Consider the following 20,857-nt stretch of genomic DNA (forward strand, 5'->3'; position numbering starts at 1 on the left):
CCAGGCTCTAGTACCTTTCTACACATCTGAGTAAAAAGAAGCTGTAATTCCGCCCACCTTGCACGTGCGTAGATGCTGGCCCCAGGCTGACAATGAATTTCTTCGGATTCCGACTGGTTTTACATGTGAAAAAGCAGACAGCATCCACAGGGATTTAGTCTGTTCTTAAAATCCTCAACTCAGCCTTCCATACTTTGGAAATAGATAAATGAGTACCAACACAGGCTGGGTGACATTGTATGTATATTTGTTCTATATAAAGCGCTTACGTGTACGTGCTATATAATATCACATCATTATCATTTGGCCATGGGCGTCTGCTAGCATACACAGTAATTTTATAATATCGACCTATACACTCTGGTCCTTGTATGAAATGTATTTTGGTGAAATGACGTCCCTGGCCCAGAATGTACTTTGTAGGTGAAGAGCGGGTTCCTGTGTGTAAATTACATCCTGGGTCATTTAGCATGACCTGGAGAATGGTGTGCTATGGTATGGTAATGTTTATTTGTAAAGCGCCTACAAACAAGGCAGGTATTTCAAAGCGCTCAAGGAGGGAGGGAACAAGGGGAAAAAACAACAGTCATTCAGAGCCCTTGACTTTCTGAACGATACAAGTCTGACCATACAGAGTAAATGCAGATAATACAATTAACAGTGTAGATAACAGCAAATAGGTCTGACAGCAATTCTGCAGTTTTTCCAAGTGCACTGAGGCGCCAGCATGCAAGGAGGGGAGACAGGGTAGACAGAATAGACGATCTTCAAGGCACGGTACGATCAGACCGTGCAAGTGCACAGGAGGTACGGGTGGGGCAAATGCAAGGGGGGAGTCCAAGTGCACCCAGTCAATCAGAAACTGGGGTAAGTGCTGAGAGATGTCACTCTCATGGGTCAGTTACTAAGTGCAGTAGTGGAGAGTAGTGGTGAGTCAAGTGCAGGCCCGGAGGCGATGAATGTGTTTAAATCCAGTATATCATTTAATTGAATTAAATAACGTATCCATAGCTTCCTGGGCTACTCTTTGGTTAAGCTTTCTTTAACACATTTTTACTTCAACCCCCTCTGTCTCACTCCTCGCTTACACATCTTGCCAAACCCATGCTCAACCTTTGTTAACAGTTGAACCTGCCATTTAAGCCCTTTGTTAATAAAGTTTAGCATGTTTATCAGTAACACTCTTTTTTTCCTAATTCTAAATTATGAATACAAGAACCATGTACCAACCGCAGCTGCTAGAACACTCTTTTTTGGAAATGTTTGACACGTATCACCTCAAACAGGCTTCGATGCAAATCTAGCGTCCTGTCGTTGGTGCAGGGAATGACAGACAGCTTACCATACACTAGTTTTCACTCTATGTGACCCACTATCCTATTCGACAGAGTAGTACAGGGGTAGATCCAAATTTTCCACTCCGGATCATAAAGCATGTAGTGGGGCAAATTTGAAAAATGTGGTGTTCCTAAGCATGTTTGAAGAGTCGGGTAAATCAAAAGTCTGAAACACAGTTTCCTAGGAAAAACTAATTAAAAGGAAAACATTCCCTCGTGGGAGTAAAGAGAGGTGATCAAAAGAATGTTCCTCAGTAAAAATCCCAAAACATAAAGGACAATGGGCCTCATTACTAGGTTGGCGGTAACCCGTAACACTGATTGTGCCGCTTGATATCCCAGTGCCACGGGGAAAGCACAAGTGGCAGCGAAACGGTAAATACCCATTCCCATGGACAGGGAAGCACCGGCACCGTTGCTAAAGGTGCCAGTGTTTCAGTGAGAGTCATGCTGGTAGGGACCTCCCGGGGGATCCGTGGCCCCTACGGGCATTCTCGTAGTATGGTGGTCCGGAAAGTGTGCTGGTACGTTGCTACCGGTACCCTTATTTTCAGACCGCCATACTTGTAATGAGCCCCAATTCCTAAAATAATATTCCAGGAGCAATTTCAAAGGTCAGCGTTTTCTCTGCTTTTCCATCACTAATAGCCTGATGTGTCATCAGTAAGTGCTGGAATATTTCTGCTAAAAGAGATCATACAATTATACATTAGGCATGACTACATGCAAGTGAGTCACACACTATACGGGGGATTATTTGCAAAGGTGCAGTATTTCACTCACATGTTGAAAGGTGTCAAAGCCTCTAAACGGAAATACAAATATTCATATTTCTGTGAGGAGCGTATGATATAGCGTATGATATAGAACTCTTCTAAATCAATATTTTGCAATTGTGCATAAGCAGAAAAAAGGTAAGTACACATGTATGTGATGCAAGAAAATGGAAACTGCACAATTTTGTGCGTGGAATTAAATGTTTGCACACTGCTAGCAAAACCCAAGAGATTTTCTTTTTTATTTGGTTTAGTTGCAACGCAACTTTTCAAATATTTATACACACATAAAAGAGCATCATCCATATATAACATAGAATATGCATAAGATAAAACACAATTATCAACTCATACTATTAATAACACTAGGGTACAGATTAACTTCATCAGTTTAGTTACCTAAACTAAACCAATACTTGATGATACATAATTACAATATAATACCGACCCCTCACACACATATACATACCCATCTAGCTTAAAAGCAAGAAGAGAAAAAAAAAATGAGACCACATACGTAAATACCATCACACGGCATGCATAACCCTTGACTTAATCCAAATTATAGATGGATAAATACACCACCGATCTATGATATTAGTCTTAGCTCCCAATGCCTTTTTGGGTTTCTTCTACTCGTGGTAATACCATTTTTAAAAATGTAACTATCGCTATCTGTACCCTCTCCCTTGGATTTGGAAAACCCAAGAGGTGATGGCTGGAAGATTTAGAATTAATCTTAACCTCTGGCATTGCTCTGGGCACCCCCCCCCCAGAGAAAGTTTGAGGACATCAATAAACAAATACAAATGTAACCATATCTACATTGCAAACAAAGGGGGGTCTGGGAATCTCTCTACCAGCACGAACACAGCCCAATGACCTGTTCTTGGGTGAATAACCCCTGGGAGAGACTCTACCAAGTCTTTAGCTCACTGTCCTTTTCACAGAGAAGAAATTTCCCCGCATATCAGCCCTTGTCCTGCCCAGGGGCAGTCCAGCGCCGAAATGCTAGGCAATTCTCCTCTGAACAAGAGTACCATCAGTAACCCCATACACGTGTTTCAGCCTTGTTGGGCATCATCAGTGAGGTGAAACTGTTGCCTCTCTAAGAACAGTGAGCAAGGGGTCCACGTCTGGATTGCCCTGTTAACTTAGGGTGAAACCCAAAGTTAATGTATGCAAACAAAGGGGGGTCTGGGAATCTCTCTACCAGCACGAACACAGCCCAATGACCTGTTCTTGGGTGAATAACCCCTGGGAGAGACTCTACCAAGTCTTTAGCTCACTGTCCTTTTCACAGAGAAGAAATTTCCCCGCATATCAGCCCTTGTCCTGCCCAGGGGCAGTCCAGCGCCGAAATGCTAGGCAATTCTCCTCTGAACAAGAGTACCATCAGTAACCCCATACACGTGTTTCAGCCTTGTTGGGCATCATCAGTGAGGTGAAACTGTTGCCTCTCTAAGAACAGTGAGCAAGGGGTTCACGTCTGGATTGCCCTGTTAACTTAGGGTGAAACCCAAAGTTAATGTATGCAAACAAAGGGGGGTCTGGGAATCTCTCTACCAGCACGAACACAGCCCAATGACCTGTTCTTGGGTGAATAACCCCTGGGAGAGACTCTACCAAGTCTTTAGCTCACTGTCCTTTTCACAGAGAAGAAATTTCCCCGCATATCAGCCCTTGTCCTGCCCAGGGGCAGTCCAGCGCCGAAATGCTAGGCAATTCTCCTCTGAACAAGAGTACCATCAGTAACCCCATACACGTGTTTCAGCCTTGTTGGGCATCATCAGTGAGGTGAAACTGTTGCCTCTCTAAGAACAGTGAGCAAGGGGTCCACGTCTGGATTGCCCTGTTAACTTAGGGTGAAACCCAAAGTTAATGTATGCAAACAAAGGGGGGTCTGGGAATCTCTCTACCAGCACGAACACAGCCCAATGACCTGTTCTTGGGTGAATAACCCCTGGGAGAGACTCTACCAAGTCTTTAGCTCACTGTCCTTTTCACAGAGAAGAAATTTCCCCGCATATCAGCCCTTGTCCTGCCCAGGGGCAGTCCAGCGCCGAAATGCTAGGCAATTCTCCTCTGAACAAGAGTACCATCAGTAACCCCATACACGTGTTTCAGCCTTGTTGGGCATCATCAGTGAGGTGAAACTGTTGCCTCTCTAAGAACAGTGAGCAAGGGGTCCACGTCTGGATTGCCCTGTTAACTTAGGGTGAAACCCAAAGTTAATGTATGCAAACAAAGGGGGGTCTGGGAATCTCTCTACCAGCACGAACACAGCCCAATGACCTGTTCTTGGGTGAATAACCCCTGGGAGAGACTCTACCAAGTCTTTAGCTCACTGTCCTTTTCACAGAGAAGAAATTTCCCCGCATATCAGCCCTTGTCCTGCCCAGGGGCAGTCCAGCGCCGAAATGCTAGGCAATTCTCCTCTGAACAAGAGTACCATCAGTAACCCCATACACGTGTTTCAGCCTTGTTGGGCATCATCAGTGAGGTGAAACTGTTGCCTCTCTAAGAACAGTGAGCAAGGGGTCCACGTCTGGATTGCCCTGTTAACTTAGGGTGAAACCCAAAGTTAATGTATGCAAACAAAGGGGGGTCTGGGAATCTCTCTACCAGCACGAACACAGCCCAATGACCTGTTCTTGGGTGAATAACCCCTGGGAGAGACTCTACCAAGTCTTTAGCTCACTGTCCTTTTCACAGAGAAGAAATTTCCCCGCATATCAGCCCTTGTCCTGCCCAGGGGCAGTCCAGCGCCGAAATGCTAGGCAATTCTCCTCTGAACAAGAGTACCATCAGTAACCCCATACACGTGTTTCAGCCTTGTTGGGCATCATCAGTGAGGTGAAACTGTTGCCTCTCTAAGAACAGTGAGCAAGGGGTCCACGTCTGGATTGCCCTGTTAACTTAGGGTGAAACCCAAAGTTAATGTATGCAAACAAAGGGGGGTCTGGGAATCTCTCTACCAGCACGAACACAGCCCAATGACCTGTTCTTGGGTGAATAACCCCTGGGAGAGACTCTACCAAGTCTTTAGCTCACTGTCCTTTTCACAGAGAAGAAATTTCCCCGCATATCAGCCCTTGTCCTGCCCAGGGGCAGTCCAGCGCCGAAATGCTAGGCAATTCTCCTCTGAACAAGAGTACCATCAGTAACCCCATACACGTGTTTCAGCCTTGTTGGGCATCATCAGTGAGGTGAAACTGTTGCCTCTCTAAGAACAGTGAGCAAGGGGTCCACGTCTGGATTGCCCTGTTAACTTAGGGTGAAACCCAAAGTTAATGTATGCAAACAAAGGGGGGTCTGGGAATCTCTCTACCAGCACGAACACAGCCCAATGACCTGTTCTTGGGTGAATAACCCCTGGGAGAGACTCTACCAAGTCTTTAGCTCACTGTCCTTTTCACAGAGAAGAAATTTCCCCGCATATCAGCCCTTGTCCTGCCCAGGGGCAGTCCAGCGCCGAAATGCTAGGCAATTCTCCTCTGAACAAGAGTACCATCAGTAACCCCATACACGTGTTTCAGCCTTGTTGGGCATCATCAGTGAGGTGAAACTGTTGCCTCTCTAAGAACAGTGAGCAAGGGGTCCACGTCTGGATTGCCCTGTTAACTTAGGGTGAAACCCAAAGTTAATGTATGCAAACAAAGGGGGGTCTGGGAATCTCTCTACCAGCACGAACACAGCCCAATGACCTGTTCTTGGGTGAATAACCCCTGGGAGAGACTCTACCAAGTCTTTAGCTCACTGTCCTTTTCACAGAGAAGAAATTTCCCCGCATATCAGCCCTTGTCCTGCCCAGGGGCAGTCCAGCGCCGAAATGCTAGGCAATTCTCCTCTGAACAAGAGTACCATCAGTAACCCCATACACGTGTTTCAGCCTTGTTGGGCATCATCAGTGAGGTGAAACTGTTGCCTCTCTAAGAACAGTGAGCAAGGGGTCCACGTCTGGATTGCCCTGTTAACTTAGGGTGAAACCCAAAGTTAATGTATGCAAACAAAGGGGGGTCTGGGAATCTCTCTACCAGCACGAACACAGCCCAATGACCTGTTCTTTGGGTCTAACCCTAAGTTACCAGGGCAATCCAGACGTGAACCCCTTGCTCACTGTTCTTAGAGAGGCGCAGCTTCACCTCACTGATGATGCCCAACAAGGCTGAAACACGTGTATGGGGTTGCTGTGGTACTCTTGTTCAGAGGAGAATTGCCTAGCATTTCGGTGCTGGACTGCTCCTGGGCAGGACAAAGACTGATATGCGGGGAAATTTCTTCTCTGTGAAAAGAACAGTGAGCTAAAGACTTGGTTGAGACTCTCCCAGGGGCCATCCACCCAAGAACAAGTCAATGGGCTGTGTTTGTGCTGGTAGAGAGTTTCCCAGACCCCCCTTCTTTTGCATACATTAACTTTGGGTCTAACCCTAAGTTACCAGGGCAATCCAGACGTGAACCCCTTGCTCACTGTTCTTAGAGAGGCGCAGCTTCACCTCACTGATGATGCCCAACAAGGCTGAAACACGTGTATGGGGTTGCTGTGGTACTCTTGTTCAGAGGAGAATTGCCTAGCATTTCGGTGCTGGACTGCTCCTGGGCAGGACAAAGACTGATATGCGGGGAAATTTCTTCTCTGTGAAAAGAACAGTGAGCTAAAGTCTTGGTTGAGACTCTCCCAGGGGCCATCCACCCAAGAACAAGTCAATGGGCTGTGTTTGTGCTGGTAGAGAGTTTCCCAGACCCCCCTTCTTTTGCATACATTAACTTTGGGTCTAACCCTAAGTTACCAGGGCAATCCAGACGTGAACCCCTTGCTCACTGTTCTTAGAGAGGCGCAGCTTCACCTCACTGATGATGCCCAACAAGGCTGAAACATGTGTATGGGGTTGCTGTGGTACTCTTGTTCAGAGGAGAATTGCCTAGCATTTCGGTGCTGGACTGCTCCTGGGCAGGACAAAGACTGATATGCGGGGAAATTTCTTCTCTGTGAAAAGAACAGTGAGCTAAAGACTTGGTTGAGACTCTCCCAGGGGCCATCCACCCAAGAACAAGTCAATGGGCTGTGTTTGTGCTGGTAGAGAGTTTCCCAGACCCCCCTTCTTTTGCATACATTAACTTTGGGTCTAACCCTAAGTTACCAGGGCAATCCAGACGTGAACCCCTTGCTCACTGTTCTTAGAGAGGCGCAGCTTCACCTCACTGATGATGCCCAACAAGGCTGAAACACGTGTATGGGGTTGCTGTGGTACTCTTGTTCAGAGGAGAATTGCCTAGCATTTCGGTGCTGGACTGCTCCTGGGCAGGACAAAGACTGATATGCGGGGAAATTTCTTCTCTGTGAAAAGAACAGTGAGCTAAAGACTTGGTTGAGACTCTCCCAGGGGCCATCCACCCAAGAACAAGTCAATGGGCTGTGTTTGTGCTGGTAGAGAGTTTCCCAGACCCCCCTTCTTTTGCATACATTAACTTTGGGTCTAACCCTAAGTTACCAGGGCAATCCAGACGTGAACCCCTTGCTCACTGTTCTTAGAGAGGCGCAGCTTCACCTCACTGATGATGCCCAACAAGGCTGAAACACGTGTATGGGGTTGCTGTGGTACTCTTGTTCAGAGGAGAATTGCCTAGCATTTCGGTGCTGGACTGCTCCTGGGCAGGACAAAGACTGATATGCGGGGAAATTTCTTCTCTGTGAAAAGAACAGTGAGCTAAAGACTTGGTTGAGACTCTCCCAGGGGCCATCCACCCAAGAACAAGTCAATGGGCTGTGTTTGTGCTGGTAGAGAGTTTCCCAGACCCCCCTTCTTTTGCATACATTAACTTTGGGTCTAACCCTAAGTTACCAGGGCAATCCAGACGTGAACCCCTTGCTCACTGTTCTTAGAGAGGCGCAGCTTCACCTCACTGATGATGCCCAACAAGGCTGAAACACGTGTATGGGGTTGCTGTGGTACTCTTGTTCAGAGGAGAATTGCCTAGCATTTCGGTGCTGGACTGCTCCTGGGCAGGACAAAGACTGATATGCGGGGAAATTTCTTCTCTGTGAAAAGAACAGTGAGTTAAAGACTTGGTTGAGACTCTCCCAGGGGCCATCCACCCAAGAACAAGTCAATGGGCTGTGTTTGTGCTGGTAGAGAGTTTCCCAGACCCCCCTTCTTTTGCATATCTACATTGCACCCCATTCCTTCATGAAAGTGCAGAACTGCATGTGCACATCTGCTCTGTGAATTCTTCCAGATTTGTGAATTCAAGTAGGACAGAATTTCAGGCACACAATGTAATTGTTTCACATCTGCAATTGTGTGCAAATGTTTAATGGACTCCCATAAAGTATCAAGATTTCCATTATTGAAGTAGTTCTAAACAGAAGAAAAGTGGCATATTGAAGCCCAAACTGACAGCTTATCTCTGCTGAGAACACTCTATTCATATGATTCTGTAAAGCATTCACATGTCCTCTCCCTGCTGCAGTACTGCAGTCACATATGGAATTGCACCAGATCAGACACACACTATCTAAACTCAGGTACATGTTGTGTTTAGCGTTGACATGAAAGCTCTATGCTCTTTCTTTTCTTTATCCATTAACAATACACATGATGTACTCCCAGTCCTATCCAAGTGTTGGTGCCCAACCAAAACGACACTCTGCATAGCCATACCCTCTCATTGGTAAAATGGCTACAGCATTCCTGTTAGAACTAAGACCAGCACTTTGCCCCTGTGCCTGTGAATGTTCACCCCACAGGGGTATCTTGGTGCGGTTCCATGTAATTTCTTCGTGGGATGAAACAACAATGGGGTTTTCTCTGTGGATAGTTCAAGGAGAAAGCTAATCGTTTTTTATTTTCTTTTATTTTTGGGGGGTTCTCCCCCAACTCCAATCGCCTTTAATTATTTAACTATTCCTTAACACCCACACCCCATCTATATATTTTTTTAACCCCCCCCTACGCAATTCGATGAGTTCTCACATTGAAATGACAATGGAGAAAAACCCAGCGTCCTTTCATCCCACGATGAAATTACGTTGTACCCTTGGTCCTGTAGACAAATAACAGAAGAGTATTGTTACCCAACTCAACGGCACACCTTTTATTGAGCTCAAAAGGATGAAGGGCTGAGTGAGCACCAGTGACAATGAGATCTAACACAGCTCCCTGCAGTGGGTGCATTTGCCCACTGAGCCTCAAACTCGGCTGCGTCGGCTTACCTTGTGCAAGGTGAGGTTCCTGTAATAAACCAGCACCATTGTAATGCTGGAAGATATGCTAGTACATTGTTTTCCTGTACTTGGAAATTCGGTTAATTTTACATAAAGAAATATGCTATTTTATGGCCTTACTTACTGAATGAGCCCCTTTGATCTCGCAGGCCTGTATTATCATCTTTGCCGCCCTGCAACTCCAAAAGAATTGGAGAAAGAAGATCTTTGCTTCGAGCCCCTACACTTCAAGATGTGCTTCCACTTGAAATGTATTATATTCAGGGATCTCATTTAGGGGTTGCCAGGGGTCGCAACTCTGACCCCTGAGGTCTCGCTTGCTACCCCTCTGGTCTCCCTTCCTATCCCTAAAAAAATACATTTTAAAAAAGTGTATTTTTTTTAACGCAAGGTCCTGGACTGTCGCCAGTGCCATGTGGCTCTTTGCTTCTGGAGTGGCTGGCTTTCTTGTTCAAGCCACTTAAAAAACAAAATAATAATAAAAGAACAGGAGTTTCACAAGCGTAACACTTTCGGCAGTGACCCTAAATAAAAAAGAATAGGAATACCAAATAATGTGTCTTTCTGGAATTCTATATAATAATTGCTAGACTCATTAAAGGTTTATTTCAGGCACACTTCAGGGCGTGAGTCACTGATTTAGCCTGTTCTTAAACACCTCAACTCAGCCTTTCATCCTTCTGAGGTCGATAAATGAGTACAAACACAGGTTGGGTGATATTGTATGTATGGACGCCTGCTTGCATTCAGAGTAATTTGGTAACATGGATCTATACACACTGATCTTAATGATACATATGGCGATCGATTCTTGTATGAAATGTATATCACTTTATAGTGATATCATACCCATATTTCTCGTAGTGTACTTAGGAACAATGCTATATGATGCCACTTCCTGTTTTGTCAAGGGGTGAAAGGTTGTGTTCCATCGCTTCCCATGATATCACTTTGGGTGGGGTCAAATGACATCATTTCCTGTGATGTCATCAGAGGTCAAGGGTCATGTGATGTCACTTCCGTTACCCCTGGCATTTTGGTTAAATGACATCCCTGAGTGTATTACCGAATTAATGACATTCCAGAAAGTCATAAAGACCTTGCTGCTTCCTCCTGGTGGTCAGTCATGGAGGCCCCTGGGGCAATTTAGTTTGGGATCCCCGCACATATTCTCAAATCAAATCAAATAAAGTATGCATTTGGCTAGGTCTAAATATTGAAGAGCATATTCAGAAAATAGCTAACATATTGCATTTTTGATAACACTAGTTAATATTGATATCATAATAAAACATCGAACATTGTATCCTGTACTTTGGGGAAAGCGTATAGCTTCACACATGAGAATGTTGACAGTATGAAATGCTCACAGAAACAACAAAGAAAAATAGAGGGCCATGTTACCTCAAACCCACCTGAGGCAAAATCAAAACGACTAAACTTAGTGCAAAATGTTATCTTGTTATACAAATGATGGCAAGGACATGGCATGCAGCAACAGCTCCTGATATGCGCACTGGGCCTTCTTCATCACATGTAAAACCTAGACAAGATATAATGCTACGCTGGTTTCTTACAGCGCTGTAGAGTTAATAAGAAACCGTGGGGCCACTCAGAGCGGATGCAGTTCCGTCATAGGGCCAGAGGGGACGGGGGGGGCGTGGCTCAAGGTCAATAGACCCCCAGGCAAAATGTCGTCTGGGAGATCACGATTTGTGGTGTATTTTGCTTTGTCGTTCCCTAGTTAGCCAGAGGGATGACTATGCATATATCTATTACAAAGTCCGCTGGCACTGGGGGAGAGGGCGTCCTTTAGTTGGAGCTCTTCATTAGGGAAAAAGAGAAGCACCGTTTGGAAAATAAATATCCCACTACAAAATTGCACCCAGAGTATTTGGTATCATGAGTATAAGTGCAGCTTCATTCTGCACTACCGGACTTTGGGCCTCATTTTGAGTTCGGTGGTGCAAGGAAAATGGCGGTGAAGCCGCATTAAAGTATTAACTGTCACTTTACCGTTGCATTAACACACAGCCAAATTCGGAGGGTGGGGGCCAAGTGCTGGATTCACCTCCAGCAAAAAGGTAACAGTAGATCCCCCACTTTACCTCCACTAATCGGCCGATTTACCACAAAGAATAACCACCCAGGGTAAATCTGCAAAAAATCCCCATGGTGTGCTATGGGCTCAAAGAATGGGGATGTACACTGTAGGGCCGCCACCTGTTAATCAATGGTAATGCCACAGGGATAAGTAGTGCTAAAAGTAAATGATTTTGCCAGTAAATCTACCGATTTACTGCCAAATAACCACCAAACTCTTCATGCGGCCCATTCTGCTAGGCACAAAAATCTATTTTTTGACCGAACTCTATACGGTTAAGTTTCCAACTTTGCAGCAGTAATTCTGAAGGAGTATTCTATCTTTGAATGAGGTACCATTAGGCTACAAAGACAGTTTTGCCTCTAAAGAGCCCATTGCTATTCTGTCTCAGCAGAGTCCTCAAACCCGAGAAGGCTTTATTTAACCTGCTATACACTAACCATGTTTTTGCATATTAAAAACACTGATTCATAGCCAGCAGAACCTATAAGTACCATGCGTTGGTAATGTATTATTTCAACTCCCTGTAGCTCCTTATATGCAGTCACAGCTTCATAAATAATGTGGCTATATTAATCCTGGAAACATGTATCATTTCCAAAATCAGAAGTGCTAGGTGGCATTCAAAGCAATGGTACTATGCAAAAATCAATTTCTCTTTAATCCAATTATGAAATGCCGAATAAGAGAAAGAAGCGTTAATTGGAATCTGTCAATTATCATATGCAAATTATCATGTATAATTTATTGAAATAATGAGATAAAAGAAGCGCTTAATTAAAATAAACCCAGAAGCCCACTTAGCACGCAACACCCACATTTTATCATCGTATTCCAAATATTTTTTCCTTTTCCTTTGATAATGATAGAGAGCAGAGGTGGTGGGGCATATTATAATTACATTCAGACAATACGTACTATTTAATTATATATGGGAAGAAATGTTCACCAAAAAATATAATAGTTATTCAATTGAATTGATGTTCTTCTTTTTGCAATGATGTCCTAGGCAGCTTCCATCATTTTTTCAGTTTATCTCCAGTTTGTGCCTGACTAGTACATGTATTTTTTATGTATTTAACGTGTAATACAGCTGTGCCAAGGACAACTTTTCAACACAAAATAAAAATAAGCCACATCTATAGCCTCCCCCACCCTTCCCTCAAACCCCCTCAGCTAGAACTCAAGACATACCGCATGGCACTCCTCACAGTAAAGCAATTAGATGAGTAGCAACTCCCCCTCTTGCAGTGCCACTTGGCAAACCCTACACAACAGCATCCACCCAATCCCGCCCTCAAGTTAGTGCAGCCAAACAAAAACACATATCACCAGTCTCTCCTCCAGGATTAAGAAGTAAAATGGTTAGTGGTCTCCCCACGCAATCACGTTTGCTTCCCGCTCAATCCACTCAGTACACACCAAGAGCTTTCAAGATTGATACTATCGTTCTCCATAAAATGGTGAAGAATATTACCATTTGTCGTTGCCATTCATCAGAAGAGACCATTGGGGTCATTCCGAGTTGGGCGGTAAGGGTTAACGGGCACCGGTAAGAATGCCGGTGCCTGTAAACCCTTACCGCCCAATTCTGAGGTCCCTTAGCGGGAACCGCAAAGGACGTGTGGTCAGACCAGGGCGCTAATAACGGTACCGCAATTTGCGGTACCGTAATTAGCGCCTTCCTCATTCCCATTGAGCCTTATGGGGGCTCAATGGGACTAGGGAATGGTTTACTGAATGGGGACTTACCGGGTCCTCCAGGGTCGGAATGACCCGGTAAGTCCCCATTCAGCCAGACCGGACCCAGACCCGGTATTGGAGGCAGCCATGGTGCTAATAGCACCATGGCGCCTCCAATCTCGGAATGACCGCCCATATCTCTTCCACCCCAGAAATGTTACTAATTCCAGCTGCCTTCAGGGCAGTCGTTCTCAGTACGATCAGGGCATCGCACTTCATCAGTAAGTGTCGGGCAGTTTCCAGGTAGAGATTTCCACAGAGAAGGGGCAAACGCGTTGTAATCGCGGAATGTTAATCCAAGATCCAGTGATTTCGAGGGTGTTAACCGCATTCATTTTTAGCCTCAGATAAGCCCAGACCAGAGAGTTTCCCACAAACTGCTGGAGGTAGCCAGGTAGGCCCTCTCTGCACATGATGTATTCAAGAAACTGAATGCAATTATTCTTAGTCTGGAGTTCACTGATTTGAAGCTCACGATGAAATGCAACATCGTTTTTTCTCATCTCAGATTTATAGTGTTGAAATGCAAGCTTCAAAGGATCCTACAAAGCCACAGAATGCCAACTAGCAGAGGCAGAGATGATGTTGGCCAGATTGCTATGCGGCATATAAAGGCCTTTGGCCCGTGCAGCTTCAACAATAAGATGGTTTAAGCTGCCAATTGGAGCATTGGCCAGTTTCCAATGAGTATACAGATTGGAAAGCTGGGCACTCGCCACACATGAAATTATACCCAGTTCTAGGTAGATCATTTTGGCGGATCTGCATGCGGGAGGATGAAACAGCTTCTTCAGAAGTGCACCCTCTAGTTTAGATTTTAGCCTGGGCCAACATTCCACTCCATAAATAAATATAGGCAGGAGTTTGGCCGAGAACAATTGCGCCAGTATGCCCACAGAATACCCTCAGCCCTTAGAGGCCAGTTTCTTCAAGCTCCCTATGACTTGGACACCTTTCAGTTTATGATATTCCATGTGGCCGGAGCTGAATAAGTTGCGATCCAATAGAATAGCACTATATTATTTTATTTACGAACCAACTCCAGCCGGCTCCCATCCAGGTTCCATCCCGCGATCGAATAGAATAGCACTATATTATTTTATTTACGAACCAACTCCAGCCGGCTCCCATCCAGGTTCCATCCCGCGATCGAATAGAATAGCACTATATTATTTTATTTACGAACCAACTCCAGCCGGCTCCCATCCAGGTTCCATCCCGCGATCGAATAGAATAGCACTATATTATTTTATTTACGAACCAACTCCAGCCGGCTCCCATCCAGGTTCCATCCCGCGATCGAATAGAATAGCACTATATTATTTTATTTACGAACCAACTCCAGCCGGCTCCCATCCAGGTTCCATCCCGCGATCGAATAGAATAGCACTATATTATTTTATTTACGAACCAACTCCAGCCGGCTCCCATCCAGGTTCCATCCCGTTTGCTTGATTTTACAGTGACAGGGGCTGAAGACCATTACCTAGTACATGTATATTTTTGAAAGACAGTAAGAGTCAGATAAGTTACATTCCACAATTAGTAACTTTTTATGCCTTTTTGGCATACACCACTATCCCATACTAGAGACCTTCTTGTGATATATGACATCACAGTCTCATTTCATGCTATCAAGGTTTCCATATGATCTTTTTCCACTTACATGTCCCACCTTGCTTGCTTTGATTGATTGTCCAGGCCTTTGATGGAGCCCATTACACATCCACTTCTTCCCAAAGGTCTAAGACTTCTTGGCCATGTGTATCCTCTCGCAGCACCTCTACTCTACATACTATTGGGTGCCAGCCCTGTTCCACCCCGGGTGCCCTCACCCTGGCAACAAATCATCCAATCTAGGTGACTACTACAAATCACCCCACTCTCATCATCACACTTCATCTTACAAAAGTGCCTCTGGGTGTTCGCGGCTTTCTTCATGCTGCCGAGACGAAGGCGAGATGTGTTCCTCAACCAAACCCTTGTAGGCATTGAAAGGTTTCTGAGCACATACATGATTGTGTATCAAGATATGTATTTATTAAAGCCAGGATGACGTATAGGAATGATGTACAGAAATATATAAATACAGGCGGGGAAGGGAGTCTCTGGCTAGGGTGCATTTAAAAGGTACAATGGTAGATTGGTAGAGATCGACTGATTTATGAAGGTTTCGTTTAGGAACATTTGCTGGGCGCAGGGACTAGCGGACACACGTAAATAGTGTGATATTCAGAGGCTAGGGGGAACACGGAAATAATCACAATTGCAATGTGCAATCTAGAGGGACATTAGCAGTAGTGGGCTTGGGTCGGGATTGGAAGGTGGTGGTGTTGGATGGGCTCCTTATTTCTCTGTAGTGTTCATGGGTCAAATGTAATATTTGAAAATGATGGAAACAGAGGCAGCCATGATGGCTTTTCTTGTCATAGAATAAAGCAGGGACGGGCATGTTTGCATCCTGTTGGGTCCGCTACAGAAGCAGAATCTTGACACAGCCATGCTAAATCCTCACTCTCTGCAGAACTGCACCTTGGCTGCACTTGAAAGAAGACTATATTCATGAAATTTCATTCTAGGTATTTGAATATGTAAGGGAATTCACCCTTGGATTTCATCATAAAGAATGGATTGTGTAGTGGGGGATAGTTCTCCTCACATTTGGCGGGAGGCAGGCGTATTGGGGTTCCATAAAACACTTTTCTGGCTTATTATTGTAGCAATTACGTCCCAGTAGGGGGTTGTACATGGCCGGTAATGGCCTGCCAGGTGGAGCGTAGGAAGGGCCGGGTAAAGCGAGGGCCTCGTCGATGGTCTTGGAGAGGGCTGCGGACCTTTACCTTTCTGCACACCCCCCTGCTGGGGCATGATTGTTATTTGCACCCTGGAGTTTTGACCGGGTGCACATAGTTTATTTTCTTTCTTTGGGGGGTGGGGAGGTGGGGCGGTGGGCTCCCTGTTGTCTCCCCCACATAAAAAAAAGAAGGCGCTACATGGGGAAGGGCCTCGGAAGGCTGGAAAGTGCAGACAGGACACATTGTATTCTGACCCACTCTTTCAGCCACCTGATTGGCTGAGTGCCCTTCCCCAGGTGATATGATATGATATGATATGGCATTTATAACACGCATATACACAAGAGTTTCAAGGCGCGATAAGGCAAGGGAGGGGGAACGGAGGGAGGACAAAGACAACGATCCTGCTAGGCCAGGTGTCATTCAGATCGTAAATTCATGGCAAGGGAGGTGCGGCGGTGCAAATACTTAATCCCGCCTCTTACCTGTCTCTGCCATCCCAGCTCACCTGACCTCATGTATCACCCTGGGAATGCTGCTCTTGGATCAGGACTGGGATAAGAAAAGGCCATTAGGTGTAGGAATACCCCAGCCCCTATAAAGAAACAATAAGTTAGATTAGTTATACCTTAGCACAAGGAAAGGTGGACAAAGGGAGGCTGGTGTATGGTCTTTTAGAGTTTAGATGGTATGTATATATAGCCTGAATCAGTCCCAGTACATCAGCAGTTTTGTATTTTTATATAAAAGGGGGTAACTCACTACACCCTGTAAACATTCCTCATGTCTAAGCAGCTGCATATAAACAACTAAAAATAGTCCTTACAAATATATATATAGTCCTTATAAAGTGCACTTCATCATGTACAAAATATTTACAGGAATTCTGTAAAGATGTGGGTTTGTGGTACAAAGGACAACAGGTTCTGGTAGTTTGTGGGTAAGCTTTATTGCCCGTTGCTACTTCCAGACACAAAGTGGTAAGTTACTAGATCCATTAGACAAGCCACTGTCCATTCACACCCTAACAGCCAGCTCCCTATCTCCAACCTTCACTCCTGGAACCCTCACCTCTCCATCTGCATCATCCATTCCTTTCTGACCTCACAGACCCACTGACATCACTGGCACAGGGAAAGACATGAACATGACATTAGAAACACCCAACCATAACACATCCTTACTTAGAAGGCAGTTTGGCTAGGGTTGCTTTAAGATCCACTTCGCTGCAGGTGTCCTGTTAAAGTGCTCGTTTGTAGTATGATGGTTTTTCCCAGGGCAGCAGCAGCATGGAGGGGTCCCAAAGTCCTTTTTAGCCGTGATGTGTATGCCAAAGGTGGCAGGGGATTTTATGAGCAGTGTTGGGGCCCCTGAGGGTCGTCGTTGCTGTGCCGTATATGCCAGAAGCAGCTTGCCGCTAATTGCAGCAACTGGATGGGGCTAGGGGGGGCAGAAACTTATTTTAGACCTGGGCCGCGTATGTCAGGGTGGGCCCATCTCTGAAGTGGCGGGGCCCGTAGTAGTGAAGTGGTGCTCCCCTCCTTTCAGAGACAGCGCTGTATAGTGCTGTGTGAGCCCGTGCAGCAGCGGTGATGAGGCAGCACTTCCCTCCCTCATGGGCACCGTTGAGCAGTGAGCCCGGGCAGCCGGAGTAACGGTTAGTGCGGCTCCCCTCTTGGCAACGGGGTACTACATAATGGGAAGTCTATAAGCTGTGGCTGTCCATGATTTTAGATCACATGGTTTTGTGTGGTATAGCTGCAGTTGTGGCTGGTGAATACTTTAACTGAAGGGATGTAAATATGTGTTCTACATGGGGCTTTAGTAAAGGCAGGTATTTGTGTTGGATGGTGCTGAGTGAAGTGCCCTCCTGTGAGGGAGTTGGGCTTTTTCCAACCTTATTCCTACAGCGCATCCCTCGTGCCATTATGAATGTTGCCTTTCTTAATGTTTGAAGGGTTCCCCACGAGGCACACATGCAGAGGAACCCTTTTTAAATTAAAAAACAGTCATTTGCCTTAGATTACCCCTATAACAACAAATGTTACAATTGCCTCCAGACAGAGAGTCTCCAAAGCCCCCTCACATTTTCTGCCCTCTATTCACATCTCTGATGACAGGTGAATGATGTTTTCCCCTTTCTCTCACTTTGGCGTTGGATGAGGGCACCAATGTGGCTGGACTCCCAAAGTGGAGCCGACCTGGTGTACCAGCCAGAGGCTAAAAGAAAGCAATAGCCATGCTCACAGCTTGCTGTGTTTTTTTAATGTGTTGAAAGGCTGCCTGAAACCCCTGTTCACCTGGGCACGGCAGGGGATCCTGCCTAGAGAGCATAACCCTTTCCAGCTAGCAGCAATGACCCGCTAGCACTGAATGGGGGTTTCAGGTCAATGAACCATGAATGCTGATCACCTGAAAGCTTGGGTGTCTTCAGATTAATCCGAGGCCTTAGCAATTTGATTTTAGGCGTGTCAGACAAAACAGCTAAACAGGGCGGCTCGTCCATAATGGGCGAGGGGGTGTTGACCCACCAGGTCTTGGCCCCTTCTCACCCATTATGAGGAACCAGCCCGATGAAATACGAGCACTCTGTCAGCTGTTTTTTCCAGCTGAGGGCGTGCTCTTAACTGTCAAAGGGAAACACTGGTTCCCTTTAACAGTTAAAGTTCCCTAGCCGTGCAAGCTCAGTGAGCCATGCAAGGCAGGGGTGTTTGCTTCCTCATTGGAAATGCTGGCTGGGGAACCTCTTGTCTGTATGTGGAAGGGGGCGCTCCTGTGACTCCTCACACATACAGATAGAGCAGGCTGGAGTGGGGCATCCCGTCACCCATGCTCAGGCCCCTCTAAGCATGAGCAGAAACCAGGAAGCTTCCTGATTCCTGTTCATTCTAGCAGGGGCCTGAGCACTGGTGATATAAGACCCCCAGCAGAAGGTAAGTTTGTTTATGTTCTGTTTTTTTTTAATTTAAATTATGTGTATGAATGCGTGCATGCTTGTGTTGTTAGGTGAACAAATGTATGATGATGGAAACTGGTGTGCATGAGAGCGTGATTGCTGTATGTATATTGTCTAAATGGGTTTGTTTGTATGTTCATTTATTTATTTAAATATGTGTATGGATGCATGCATGCTTGTGTTATGAGTGAGCGCATGATGGGTGCTCATGTGAACGAGACAGAGAGTTCTTGCTGCGTGTATGTTGTGTAAATGTGTGTGTTTGTATGTTCATTTATTAATTATTTAAATATGTGTATGGATGAATGTATGCTTGTGTTATAGGTGAGTGCATGATGGGTGCTCGTGACTGTGAATGAGACAGTGAGTGCTTGCAGTGTGTATGTTGTTTAAGTGTGCTGTATGTGCTGGTCCGTGATGATTTTGGCGAGTGGATGTAGGAGGTTTGTACAACAAAGGCATTTTAAAAAAACCTTTCTTGCACAACCCCCTCTCCACCAACCAAAACCAGCTCTCCATCTGAGGTGCTGGGGGGCCCAGGGACAGGGATGGTATTTTTTTACTGGACATCTATGATAGATGTCTAGTAAAAAAAAATACCTTACCTTCCCCCTGGCACGCCAGCACCTTACATACATGCATAATCACGTTGATTGTGTGTGTTTTGCGCTGTGGGGCCAAGGGGACAGGCATGGTATTTTTTTACTGGACATCTATAATAGAGTCCAGTAGAAAATACCATCCCTGCCCCATGAGACCCCAATGCCTGAAATACACACATAACCACATTGATTGTATGCGTGTGTGAGGAGCTCAGGAGCCAGGGGACAGGCAGGTCATTTTTTACTGAGCATCTATGATAGATGTCCAGTAAAAAAACATACCTTATCCCAGTGCCCCCCAATGACTCACATACACACAATCACAAACATTGCTATCCAGATGTGATTCAGGCTATGTTTACAGCTCCATCCAAATGTGGGACAAGCCAGCAATTGCATTTCTATCTAGAAGCGACTCAGGCCAACTTTCACAATCCTGTCAGGGTCTGGTGCAGGCTAATGTTCACAATTCTGAGTGTGGTATTGCTAATATTCACAATCCTGTCTGGGTCAGGCACAGGCTAATGTTCACAATTCTAACTGAGTGCGGCATTGGCAATATTCACAATCTTGTCCGGGTCCAGCGCAGGCTAATGTTCACAATTCTGACTAAGTGCAGCATTGCTAACATTCACAATCTAGTATGGGTCTGGGGCAGGCTAATGTTCACAATTCGAACAAAGTGCAGAAGTGGCATTGCTAACATTGAGAATCCCATCTGGGTCAAGTGCATGCGAATGTTCACAGATCTACTAAGTGCAGCATTGCTAGCATTCACAATCCTATCTGGAAGCAATGAAGCATACTGTTTACAAATCTAACTAGGTGTGGCATTGTTGACATTCACAATCCTGCATGGGTATGAGCAGGCTAATGCTCACAATTCTAACTAAGTGCAGTATTGCTTACATTGACAATCTAGTATGGGTCTGGGGCAGGCTAATGGTCACATATCTAATGGTGCGGCATTGCTAGCATTCACAGTCCTATCTAGAAGAGATGCAGGATAATGTTTACAAATCTAACTAAGTGCGGCATAGCTAACATTCACAATCCTGTCAGGGTCCGACGCAGGCTAATGTTCACAATTCTAACCAAGTGCAGCAGTGCTAACATTCACAATCTAGTAAGGGTCTGGGCAGGCTAAAGTTCACAATTCCAACTAAGTGTGTGTCTTTTTTAAAAAAACTTTTATTTTTGTTGACAGAGGCATATAGCATACACATACATCGGAGCAGTAGAAACAAATTTGGTACATATATAGATGAATACAAGGGCATATAGGCAAGAGTAGAACAACAGTAGTTGAGTAACGACAT

The sequence above is a fragment of the Ambystoma mexicanum genome, chromosome 4q (assembly GCF_040938575.1).
Source record: "Ambystoma mexicanum isolate Mex_15411 chromosome 4q, UKY_AmexF1_1, whole genome shotgun sequence".
Taxonomy (NCBI): Eukaryota; Metazoa; Chordata; class Amphibia; order Caudata; family Ambystomatidae; genus Ambystoma; species Ambystoma mexicanum.